At 36.4% G+C, this 13,268-nt stretch overlaps 1 pseudogene; it reads left to right on the top strand.

Moving 5' to 3' along the window:
* The first annotated feature begins 319 nt into the window (after positions 1–319).
* LOC130986420 ((-)-germacrene D synthase-like) lies at positions 320–6,875 on the top strand (annotated as a pseudogene).
* Positions 6,876–13,268: the final 6,393 nt, after the last annotated feature.

Genomic DNA, 13,268 nt, shown 5'->3' with positions numbered 1-13,268 from the left:
AACATGACTCAAACTCAATTCAACCTCAACTCATCACATATATATCTATCAATTATTTTATTAAAATTCGTGCCGGACTACTTTTTATGAACCGAGCACTGATATAATTTTTGTACAACCATAGAAAACTGGATAGTAAATGGACACATACACTATTTAATAATATACTGATTACTACTTGGTTAATTTTTTTAGTCTTAGCTAGAGACCGCTAAATCTATAGTGTTAGCTACTCGAATCATCTATAAATACAACAAATAATTAACTAAAATTATTCAAACACAATCAATAGTATAGCTTTCCGATAGTAGTAAAAGAAATGTCTCAAATATATGCATCTGCTGCTCCCATTTCTACAAAGAAAACAAATATAGATGATATTCGGCGATCTGTGACATATCATCCCACCGTTTGGAAAGATCATTTTCTTGCATACACTGACGATGTTACGGTAAATTTATAATCATACTGCAAATTTGCATAGACTCTAAATTTATTTTAAAATATCTTTTTAAAATAATCTTGTAACCGCAGGAAATCACTACTGCTGAGAAGGAACAGCTCGAACAGCAAAAGGAAGAGATGAAGAAGTTGGTAGCTCAAACTCCAAATGATTCAACGCTTAAGATCGAGCTCATCGATGCAATCCAACGTCTAGGCGTTGGCTATCATTTTGTAGAAGAAATCCACGAATCCTTACAAAAAATTCACCAGAATTATGAAATACAAAATCGCAAGGACAAGGGCGAGGTCCGTGTTCTTGCTCTTCGTTTTCGTCTGCTCAGACAACAAGGTTACCGCGTCCCATGCGGTAAACCCTAACTTACATAAACCATAATTAAAGGGTGTTTGGTTAAGATTACTTTAAAGAGCTTAACTATAAGCAACAACAACTTATAAGAAGTTTTAAGAGATTATAAAACCTACGTTCTCAAAAACTTATTAGTTATTTAAGTGTTTGGACAATTGATGTTATAAGTTGTTAAAGAGAAATTTTTTAGCTAGCTAGCGCGTGAAAATCGTTGTTACAGAGAGAAAGTTAGAGAGATATGAACTTGAGAGAGTATATGATGAAAATAATTTAAAGAGATCATGGTTAAATAGTTTTTATAAAATGATTGTTGCATATAAGGTTATGAAAAATAGAGGCACCACCTTGTTCTTTTTACTATATCATTTTGACTAGAATATGAAAAAGAATTTTTTTGGAAATAGCAGCTATTGTGACTAAAATACCCTTATGTCGTGTAAATGTGTAAAAAAAAAACTATTACACATTTTTTTCAATTTACACGATTTACACCAAAACATGGGATATTGGTACATTGACACAAAAAAATGCTAGTATTTCCGGTTCTTTATCTTCATGGATAAAAGATCATTTTGCAATATGAAATGTGTTAGGATAGCCTATTGTCTCCGAAAATAAGTTATAGGGGGGATAAACTTACTTTTTGAGGAACTTATAAGTTGTTTAAGAGTTTATTTTGCTAAATATTTTGAAGGGGCTTTTTTTAGGCAATTTTGAAGGGGCTTCTAAGCTCCTAATTAAACAACTTGTTCGTTGTTTTGAAAAACTTAGCTCAAATTCATTAATTTATTTCTATGTACGCACAAATTAACATTATTATTAATTTTTACTGTAGATGTGTTCAACGAACTGATAGATGAGCAAGGAAATTTGATGGAGTCGTTGTTGATAAATGATGTCGAAGGGATGCTAAGCCTATACGAGGCTTCAAATTATGGGACAAATGGAGAGGAAATTCTTGACAAAGCCTTGGAGTTTACTTCTACTCATCTAGACTCTTTACTACCTCATCAACACAACTCTTCTCTGTCGAAGCGAGTGAAAGAAGCTCTGGAAATGCCAATTAGCAAGACTTTGATGAGACTCGGAGCCAAGAAATTCATATACATGTACCAAGAAGATGAGTCGAATAATGAAATATTGTTGAATTTTGCAAAATTGGACTTCAATATTATGCAGAAAATACACCAGAGAGAGCTACACCATATTACAAGGTAAGTACATACTCCATTCGTCCATGAAAAAATTATCATAATTTATTTTTTGCTCTGTCTATGAAAAATTAGTCACTTCTATTTTTAATAGTAGAATCCACACAACTCCACTCACATTTAAAGTAGAACCTTTACTTCACTCACAACTCTACTCACATTTTATTAAAGCTCGTGCTGCTCATAATGTGACAATTTTTGTGTGGACCGAGGGAGTATTACCAAGAGACAATATATATCAAATTAAATTCTAACATTTCTCATATAACAAAAGAAAATTCTATCCATATAGATAAAATGCGAAAATAATAGCTATACTTTTTTTTTCCTGTTATTATACCTTTACACATTCACACGAACTTTTCGTGTAGTTCAAAATTCGCTTAACAATGTAAATTACATTGTTACATGAATTTACACAAAATGTTTAATATAGTCATCAGATTTTTCGTGCAAGGTTTATTAAAGTAGAAAATTACTATTTTTATATTTTTACACGACTATTATTTGTATTAAAATATATTTTTGGTTAACCTCAATTGTTAATTAAATAATATAACTGTGATATGTTATATATAACTAAACACAAAAGAATATGTTGCATGCAGGTGGTGGGAGGATTTAGAGTTTGGAAAAAAATTACCTTTTGCAAGAGACAGAGTGGTTGAGTGCTATTTTTGGATAATGGGAGTCTATTTTGAGCCACAAAACGACATTGCAAGATTATTCCTAACTAAAGTCCTAGCTACGGCTTCCATCCTTGATGATATTTATGATGTTGAAGGAACTTTAGATGAACTCCGACGTTTAACCCATGCTATTCGAAGGTTGCATTAACCGACACTTGATTAATATTAATGTTCTAATTGTGATTAATAAAATTTAACTATTCTTTCTAACATGGATCAGATGGGATATTAGCGCCGCAGATGAATTTGAATTGCCACCATACATGAGAATATGTTACGAAGCTCTTTTAGGTATTTATGAAGAAGTGGAAGTTGAAATGGCAAAACGAGGTGAATCATATCGCGTTCAATATGCGAAAAAAGAGGTATATGCATGCATGCATGCAATATTTTTTTGGTGCTAATGGTTTAAAATATGCAAAATGGATAGCGAGAATTAAATGTTATCCACCAACTTAATTTTATCAAATCATTGCCAAAATTAACATGAAAATATTTAAATGTTCTTACTTTACAACTGTTTATTGAATATAAATATATGATACGATAAAGACTATTCGTATCAGTCGTAACATGTAGCATAGCTAGTACATGTGATACGAATTTAAACTATTTGTACTAGGACATTGTGTGTCACAACTGGTATGAACAGAGTCGCAATGGCTCAACATCCCAAAATTTAGGTCCAATAGTATTATGAGTCGATACATGAAAATTGCCATTTTGCTATAGTAAAAAATAAAAATTATCCACTTACACAAAAATTTTAAAATTTAACCTTATTTCGTGCAAAAATACAAATTTATTCGTAACATAAAAAATTAAAAATTGACCACTTTCCCATCTCTCTTCTTCTTGGCGTGGTTGATAATTGAAATTATGGGATTAGCATATTTGATCAAGGCGTGGCTTAATTTAGGAGGATGGTGTAGCAGAGTTGGGCTTGGTTTACGAGGATGATTTCCTATTCATTTTTCCATTTCCTATTCCATTTTCCATTGGTTTAGGATGAGTTGGATGTGTATGAAGAAAATGCTAAGAATTTTTTTTAATAGAAACATGAGGAAAATTAAACTTAATTTAATTTTACAAGTGATAGAAAAATTGTGTGGATTTAGTCAAATATTTGAAGTTGTGTGCTGTTAATTGTTGTGAAAATGAGTCTGTGCTGTTAATATTTTTTAATTCGCAATCAACATTATTCCTTGTTGTGAAATCAAGCTTTAAAATTTGAATTCACAACTGAATAAGTAGTGTTGGTTGTGAATTCGAATTTTAATGCTTGAATTCACAAACAACTATTTCTAGTTGTGAAATAAAACTTTAAAACTCAAATTCACAATTGAATAGTGAATTCGAGTTTTAAAAATCGAATTCACAACCAACATTAATTATTTTTTTTATTGTGAATTCAAACTTTAAAACTTGAATTCACGATTATAAATATTATTGGTTGTGAATTGTAATTCAAAAACTCGAATTCACAACTAATAAATCAGTGAGTAATTTTAAGTTTTTTTATATAAAGGACAAAATGGTAAGTGTGATCAATTTTTTTTTAGTGAATATTTCAAAGTTGTCATTTTCAAAGTCCACACTACTATTATTATACCATATTTAGAATATTTTTTTTTTCGAAGAGTTACGCGGTAGCATGCAAAAAGAAAAGAAATAATTAATGGCCATCATGTGCAATAAATAAGAAAATGGCCATTTTTTTTTTCTTTTTACCTAAGGCCACCAAAATGTCAGGGTTTGGCCCTGGGTATGAATACTTCCCATTCAAATGCATTAGGACAATGCGTCTAAAAGCTAATTAAATTTTGCCTAATGCAGTAACTTGGTCAAATTAATTGCATTACCTCTATGGGCAATTTTTGTCTTAATTTCCAAAAATTGACTATAATTTAAATAGATTAGGTTAATGGTCGTCTTTTAATTTCTACTGTCTATAATAAATATCTCAAAATTTACCTCTCTTTTTGTGTAGATATGAGACTCGAGTGACAAATTAAACTAACCAAATAGGTGCATATCTTTTTTTTTCTTTGAAAAAAGGACAGATGATAAAGCTGATAACGGCGTATATGAAAGAGGCAGAATGGTGCTATAGCAAGTATGTTCCAACTATGGAGGAATATATGAAATTGGCACTCGTATCTGGTGCTTACATGATGCTAGCAACAACTTCTTTAGTTGGAATGAGAGATCCTATTATTACCAACACTGTGAACCACCAATTTTACGAGCTGCGTCGGTTATTTGTAGATTAATGGATGACATGGTAGGACATGGGGTAAGTTTTTTATTTTTTATTTTTCTCTTTATTGTAAAAATATCTATAATATTAAAAAAGAGAGAGATTTGAAATCAATTTTAAAATTGAATGGTAATTTTGCGATTATAATAAAATTAAAGATTTATTTATATTTTATAGTATTTTTTTTTCTCTTTCCTATTCATCCATGGATTACACACTTGGGTCTAGATGAGCGCAATAGATATTTTTCGTGTTATTTATTTATTTTTTTTATCTTCATATTATTTTATTTTTTTATTTATTTTCTAAAACTATGAAATTAAGTTAATTATAAAATATTCGATATGCATATCGAATTAAAGACCACTACAAGAACTTTAATTCAACATATTTTATTTAAATATTGGATTTAAAAGTATAAAAGTTTTAACTTGTGGAAAGATTGAAAGTTAAAAAAAAAAAAAAAATCATTCTCCTCTCTTCTTTTGAAGTCCACTTTTCAATTCCTTTGTGTTTCCATTTTTTTTTTCTATATTAAGCTAAATTTTTATTTTCTATTTTGATAATTGAGTTAGTATCCATTTTATTTAAAAAGAAATATAAAAATGCTTCATGTATCTTGCACGTGTGTAAATATTAGTTTATATTTATATATTAATTTCATAATCCAAAAGATAATATAATGTGTACAATGATGATGTATAGATTGAGGAAAAATTCACAAGTGTGGATTGTTACATGAAAGAAAATGGGTGCTCAAAGATGGAAGCTTTTAGTGAATTTTGGAAGCAAGTGAATAAAGCGTGGAAGGATATGAACGAGGAATGCCTCGAGCCAAGGCCGGTATCTATGCCTAGGGGTGAGCATCGGTTCAAAACCGAACCGAACCGATGCATTTTGAAAAAACCGAAACCGAACCGACCCTGAAAAAATGGGAACCGAACCAAACCGATTGAAGGACGAAAACCGACCAAAACCGAACCGTTGAAAACCGATCGGTTTCGGTTCAAAACCGAACCGAACCGTTCGGATGAGGGAAGAATGGTGGCGTTTGAGAAGCGGGGGAGGAGGTCTGCTTCAGCGGCGGTCGGCGGAGGAGAAGCCGGTCTGCTCGTGGCTCGTGCTGGAGGAGACGCGGGCGGCGGGGTCTGCACGTGGCTCGTGCTGAAGGAGAAGCGGCGGAACCGCGGAGGAAAAGTCGGGCGGCGCCGCTCTGCTCGTGCTTCGTCGTCAGAGGTGGCGGAATAGCGGAGGAAACACCGAGGTGGGGGCGTTCAGAGAGTCACCGGCGCGGTCCGGCGGAGGAGAAGCGGCTGCCGTGCAGCCCGTGCTGGTCTGCTCGCGGCTCGCCCTGGAGGAGAAGTGGCACGGAGAATGGAGGCGGCGGGAGAGGTCGCCGGTCAGAGAAGCGGTGTGGAGAATGGAGGCGGCGGCCGCATGGGTGGGGCTGAGAGGTTTCATCAAATTGAAATGGAGAAGGGCTTGCGGCGCAGGCACCCGTTTGGGGAGGGGGGAATGAGAAATAGATTAGGGTTTTAGTTTTATTAATATAAAATATATAATAAATAATATATATATTAAGTATCGGTTCGGTTCGGTTCATAACCGAACCAAAACTAAAAAACCGACAACCGAACCGATACCCATCGGTTTTTAAGTATAAAAACCGAACCGAACCGACAACCAGAAATTCTAAAACCGAACCGAACCGAAAATGATCGGTTCGGTCGGTTTTTTCGGTTCAGTCGGTTCTATGCTCAGCCCTATCTATGCCTATCCTTGTGCGCATTGTCAATCTTGCTCGTGTCATAAATTTATTGTATGTTGATGAAGATGCATATGGTAATTCTCAAACTAAGACCAAAGAGTTGGTTAAATTTGTGCTCGTAGAAACCGTGCACTAATGTATTAGAATAATCAATGTAACTCATATGTAAGTTTATCACATTTTAGTGCAAATTAATGTTAGCTGTGGGGGGGTTGAACCTTCTTCAATATCTATCAACTCATTTCATACATTCAATCAAAATAATGGCATAATGTGTTAACAACAGCCTATATATATTACTCCCTCCGTTCCAATAAATGTGGTCACTTTGTTTTCGGCACGGAGATTAAGAAAGTGATAGTTAAGTGTTAATCATGTGTGGTCCACTTTTTTAATTAAGTGTTATCTATCAAATTAAAGAGCTAATTAAGTCTTCTTCTCACTACATCAGTACCATATTCTCGCCGGAGGCGACGCCGACGCCGGAGCCGGCGACGAAATCGCAAACCAGATCCCAAATTGCAAAGCAGATCGCAAATGAACAGATCCAAATCACAAGAAATGAACTAAATCATATTCCAAATTGCAAATTGCAGATCCAAATCACATCGCAGATCCCAAATTGCAAACCAAATCACAAGAAGTTGGGTCGGATTTGTTCGATAGAGATCTGAGCAAGGGAGAAGAGGAGAGCTTCGTGTCAAACCCGACAAAGGAGACAGGGCAGTGGCTTGCCTGGAACGATGGCAACGACGAGGGCGGTCGCCGCTCACCCTTCACCTCACAAGCGAACCAACAGAGGGAAGAAGAAGGAGACGCGGCCACCCTCGGATCTAGGGCTCGCCACCCCCAAATCGCGACCACCCTCAGGGCTAAGGCTCGCTCTCTTGCTGGAATTACAGAGACGCGGCGGCAGCGCGACTCCGAATTTATGAAGAGCAGTGCGATTTTGTGTATGTGTGTGTGTTGAAGGCGAGAAACAGAGGGAGGAAGAAGGAGCGAGAGTGAGAGATGTCAGGCTAAAGCGGAGCAACTCCAGCCTTGAGGCGACAACGACGCCGGACGTAGCCTCGCCGGCGGCTGAGATGGCCAGAGAAGAAGGCGGTGAGAAGACCGACTGAGGAAGAGAGAAATAGATGAGAAAGGAAAATAGGAGAGAGGAAATAGGTTTAATTAAGAGCTCACTTAAATTTAATTTAATAGGCTTAATTAAGTTCAAATCTTTCCTATTTTGGAAAGTGACCACTTTTAATGGGACAAACCAAAATAGAAAGGTGGCCACATTTATTGGGACGTAGGGAGTATTAAATTGCGTTATATTGATAAAAAGGGAAAAAAAAACCTAAGGAACCCACCCATAAAAACACAGAAAAGTAGACGGGCCCGGGCCTCATTAAAACTTTTTTAAGTAAAATCCCATGAGAAAAACTTTAAGAATGAAAAAGAGTGTCCGTCTAAAAAAACAAATAAAAATGACAAGGAGAGAAAGGGCAAACTTAGCAACAATGAGCTTTGGACTAACCTTCACCCAAGTATTGCTAAGGAGGCTTGAGCAATAACAACCCGGAAACTCTGGACTAACCATCGTCTCCCTGACTGCAATACCTAAGCCCCGCCCGCGAAAACGAGACCAACCCCACAAACAAGAGAACCAAAGCCCAATCATGATTACCAGATACCGCAGCTGCACTTTCGGCATTCGTAAGACCAGACATATCGAGCTCAAGCATGAGAAAAGCGACGCAACGAAATCCCAAAATCTCAACGCCGGGTGGAGGATTAGAACAGAGCAATCACTATGACAACCGAGACCCCCGTCGCAGAGCTTCCACCGAAGCCCGACCTCTCGGAACCTAGCACCTCGCACACCAAGATGTTGTAAAAGGAACCAAGAGATGTTCCCACCACCGACAGACCATCTCCATGAATACAAGAAACTCCAAAATCGAGCTAGCATATACGCGAATGACTGTGCCTGGACATATCCCGCCAAACCGAGGACTTGATGAGATCAATCTCAAAGGGCCACCACCCTTCAAGCATGATTTCCTTCACAATAAATGTGTGTGACTTGCAGGCTAAAGTCCTCGAGCAGCTGAAATACCTTATTCCATGAGGCAACTCAACAACTTATATATATATATATATACATATATATATATATATGTTAATAATGATTTTATAAATTATTAGATTATATTTATGCTACTTGGTGAATATAATCATTAACGAAGAACTGCTACTTCTCCAACCATTTATTTATAAATCCCACTATAGGAATATTAAAATTAAGGGTTAATTATAGTTTATAACTTTAAGTTTTAGAAAATTTTAATTTGTGGCTTCAAGTTTGATTTAATTTTTATATAACCTAAACTTTGAGAATTTTTTTGATTATAGTACAATCACATCAATACTATGACAAGTTCTTCTTTATCGAAATTACACATGTAACGATGATCGATTGCTATGAAATCGAATTCTAATGTATTCTACCCTAAAGGAGATTTTCAACAACAGGTAGCTAATAACATTCATGTTTCCATAGTTTTTAATGTTCATTTGATGTTAATTTTATAGGAAATTGAGTGTTGGATGATTATTTTGTGCTTAATTTGCTTTATCTTGTGAAACATGATTCATACTCGAACTTTGAAGGAGTTTACAGGATTATTGAGTTCAAATTTGGGAAACGTATCTGAAATACAAGTTATAGTTCGTTTTGAGAGGAGTTCGTGAGCTCAAACGGATTGCAAATCGGAGTTCGGACAAGAAAGATATGATCGAAATAAAAATATCGCGCGCAATAGTCAAAACTCGGCGGTCAAACACCGTTGACCGCCGAATCGGAGTTTTTCAAGGCTAAACTCGGCGGGCGCCGATTTGGTCGCTGAAGTCTCTGTCTCACTTTTGTGCTTTGTTCGGGAAGTTCGGCGGGCGCCGTTTTTGACCCTTTTGAAGCCCAAACTCGGCGGGCGCCGAGTTTGACCGCCGAATCGAGATTTTGTGCGAGATTTTCTGATTTTTAGAGTTCTTCTGGGTTTCAAACACTGTATTTTACCCCGGTACTATAAATAGGTCTTCTTTTGACCTATTTAGGGTTCCCAGCTTCAGTTTTTTCAGTTTTATAGCTTTATATTAATATTGTTCTCCAGTTTTTAGAGCTTGGATTGGATTTATGCAAGGATTGAAGATTCAAGATCGTTCTTTCAATTTTATTTAATTCAGTTCTTTCAATTGCTTTCTTTTTAATTATGTTTAAGTTTTATTTTAATATGTCTGGCTAATTTTCTTATCTGATTCTAGGATTGTAAATAGTTAATTAGATTCATGTAATTTATTTGTTAGTAACTATTTACCTTCCAGTTTATGATTCATAATTCCTGATGCTTGATTTGTTGTGGATTATATGGCCAATAATTTGCATGTGTAGCTATTCGGTTTGAGACCTAGTGGAGATAACTGTTTAGCGGATTCAGGAATGTATGATATGGTCTTAACCTTGAGACCTAGCAGAGATAGGTGGATCATAGGGAGCTATTCTTAGGAGTAGGCCTGGGAATCGGGTCAGGATCGGGTACCCTACCCAAAAAAATCGGGTACCCGATCCCGAATAAGACCAAAATCCTATACCCGACCCCGAACCTGAAAAAAAATCGGGTACCCTAATACCCGAGTCGGGTATTCGGGTACCCTAAATTACCCGGTCAATATTGAATCTTTCAAGTCAAACTGTGAAAATCGGGTATTTCGGGTATTAGGGTACCCGAATTACCTGATTTGGATTAATCGATCCAAATCGGGTACCCTAATACCCGAAATACCCTATTTTCTTTTTAAAATTTTCGAAAATGTAGCCCCTATTTTTCAGCCTTTCCCTTTATAATTGTATACGTTTTTAATTCCATGTATTAACAAATAATATATAACATCAAATCAAAAATCAACAAGCACAAATCTCAACTCCCAAGTCTAAAATTTTAAATTAAAATTGAATTTTAATTCAAAATTTTTCAGATTTTTAAATTAAATTTAATTAAATAATTTAAAATTTATTGATTAAAAAATTGGGTATTTCGGGTATACCCGATACCCGAATTATTAGCACCCTAAGTACCCGAACCCGATCCCGACCCCTAATTTTTCGGGTATAGGGTACCCGACACCCGATTTTTTCGAGTCAGGTAATCGGGTACCCTATACCCGAACCCTATCTTTCCACCCCTACTTAGGAGCTATTGGGAGTTGGTAGATTTTCTTGAGACCTAGCGGAGATAGGGAATTTACTAATCTTCGATCGTTGCTGCTCTAGCGAGAGTAATTGATTAATTAAGTGATCTCTCATCATAACTGGATTAAATTGGTTAATAGGATTAATAGATTTATTATGTGGATTTAGTTAATGAAATTACTACCCTAGGATCAGTTATTTTTATTATTTGATTTTTTCTACGTGATTTTATTTGCTGTTGTTTGAGTCTAGTTCTAGTTAAATCCTCTTTATTTTCGTTTGCATGTCTACTATTTTAGTTTGTTTAGGAGATAGCTAGAGTGATTTCGGTTTTTCAGTCCCTGTGGATACGATACTCGATTACTTGTTGCTTGCTACAATTACCTGTGTTAGTTGCAGTCATTCTTGTTGCTAAAAAATTAGTGATCAGTAGTATTAGCCAGGGCAGCAACAGTTCCAGCCAGGAGGACGCCCGTATCCGAATCTATCTTATGGCAACCCAAACAATGTTATGCAACCTCCACCAGGATTTTCTGTTTCTAGTGGGGGAGTGATAAATGAGCCAAAGGAAGATTACATGGAAGACCATGATGAAGCACGTGCTAATGAAGGTGACTGGGATGGAAACAAATATGGGGAACAAAATTTCTAACATGGAAAATAATTTCTCAGCACTTTCCAAGCAGGTGCAGATGTTGGAAAATCAAGTTGGTTAGATAGCCAACCAAGCAGCTGCGCAACACACGTCGGGAAAATTTCCTAGCAACACGACTGTCAATCCTAAGGGCCAATGCAATGCGATTTTCGATGGCACTCTGTCCCCAAAAGATGAGGAGACAATCGAAATCTTTCTGGCAATGCAAGCTGTGAGGAGACGAGCAATGAACACGAATGTCCAATTGAGGAACCATACAAGGCTCATGTTCCACCTAGGGAATACATTCCTAAGATTTCGTTCTCCCGTAGGCTAATGAAGAGGGATGTGCTCGAAGAGCAATGTGTAATGAAGCCGCGTAAAAAGGTGAACGCCGAGAGAGCCAAGCTCGAGGTTTTACATGGCAAGAAGGAGAAGGCATCTGTCCACACCAAGGAGATGGGTGATGAGAGAGTTTACAATTATTTAGGACCATTATCTTAGGGCTATTTGCAAAAATAGGCTACTATTTTTCGGACTTGCAAAAATAGGCCAATTATTTTAGTTTTTTGCATTTTTAGGCCACATTTGAGCTCAATTCAGCATTTATAGGCCACTTTTTGGGGCCAAAATGTGGCCCAAAATAGCCTGATTTGGTACACATGTGGCCTAAAAATACCAAAAACTAAAATAATTGGTCTATTTTTGCAAGTCCGAAAAATAGTGGCCTATTTTTGCAAATAGCCCTAAGATAATGGCCTTAAATAATTTTAAACTCGTGATGAGAATGAGAAAATTCCGCAGGCGAAAGCTGTGTGCACTGAGTTGCCAATGAAGCTACTTTCGAAGAAGAAAGATCCGGGTAGCTTCACTATTGAGTGTGAGATTGGAGGAGAGCTCTTTCCCGAGGCTCTTTGTGATTTAGGGGCTAGTGTTAATGTGATGCCCATCTCTGTTTTCAAGCGGTTGGGAATTGGAGATCTCAAGCCGACCTCGATGGAGATTCAGATGGCGGACAGATCAAGAGTGAAGCCGAGAGGAAAGATTAAAGACATCTTTGTGAAGGTTGACAAGCTCGTCTTCCCTACGGATTTCTTGGTCCTCGATATTCCTGAAGATGCAAATCCGCCGTTGATTCTTGGTCGATCATTTTTAGCTACGGGGCGAGCTATGATAGATGTGCCGAATGGAAGCATTATCTTTCACGCAACTGATGCGCAAGAGTCCTCTGTCTCTGTTCATGTTAGGAAATCTGTCACGCCCGCTGCATTTGATGTTCATTAAGGCCATAAAATTGCATCTAATTGAATAACCATGTCCAAGACCAGAAACAATACATGAGCATCATCGATGAGAAATATCTTGTATAAGGTATCAACTAATTAAAAAAAAATAGTTAATTAATTAAATGCAAAGATGGTAAGAATTAAAACTATTGATGATCACATATAAGCAATGGAGATAAAAGCTAAAAAGAGTAACACATTTAACTTATAAGACATGTATAATCACATTACTAGTTAGCTAACCTCCATATAGGACATGAGGACTTAATATTTCAGTATAAGAGCCCAAAATCATAAATCAAGGTAACATTGAAAACCGGCTACAGATTGCTATTGATCCAAGCATAAACAAGGCATATAATGAGACTAAAATTAGGT

This window comes from Salvia miltiorrhiza, chromosome 5 (assembly GCF_028751815.1).
Source record: "Salvia miltiorrhiza cultivar Shanhuang (shh) chromosome 5, IMPLAD_Smil_shh, whole genome shotgun sequence".
In the NCBI taxonomy this organism is placed as follows: Eukaryota; Viridiplantae; Streptophyta; class Magnoliopsida; order Lamiales; family Lamiaceae; genus Salvia; species Salvia miltiorrhiza.
This window is presented reverse-complemented; position numbering and strand designations above follow the sequence as displayed.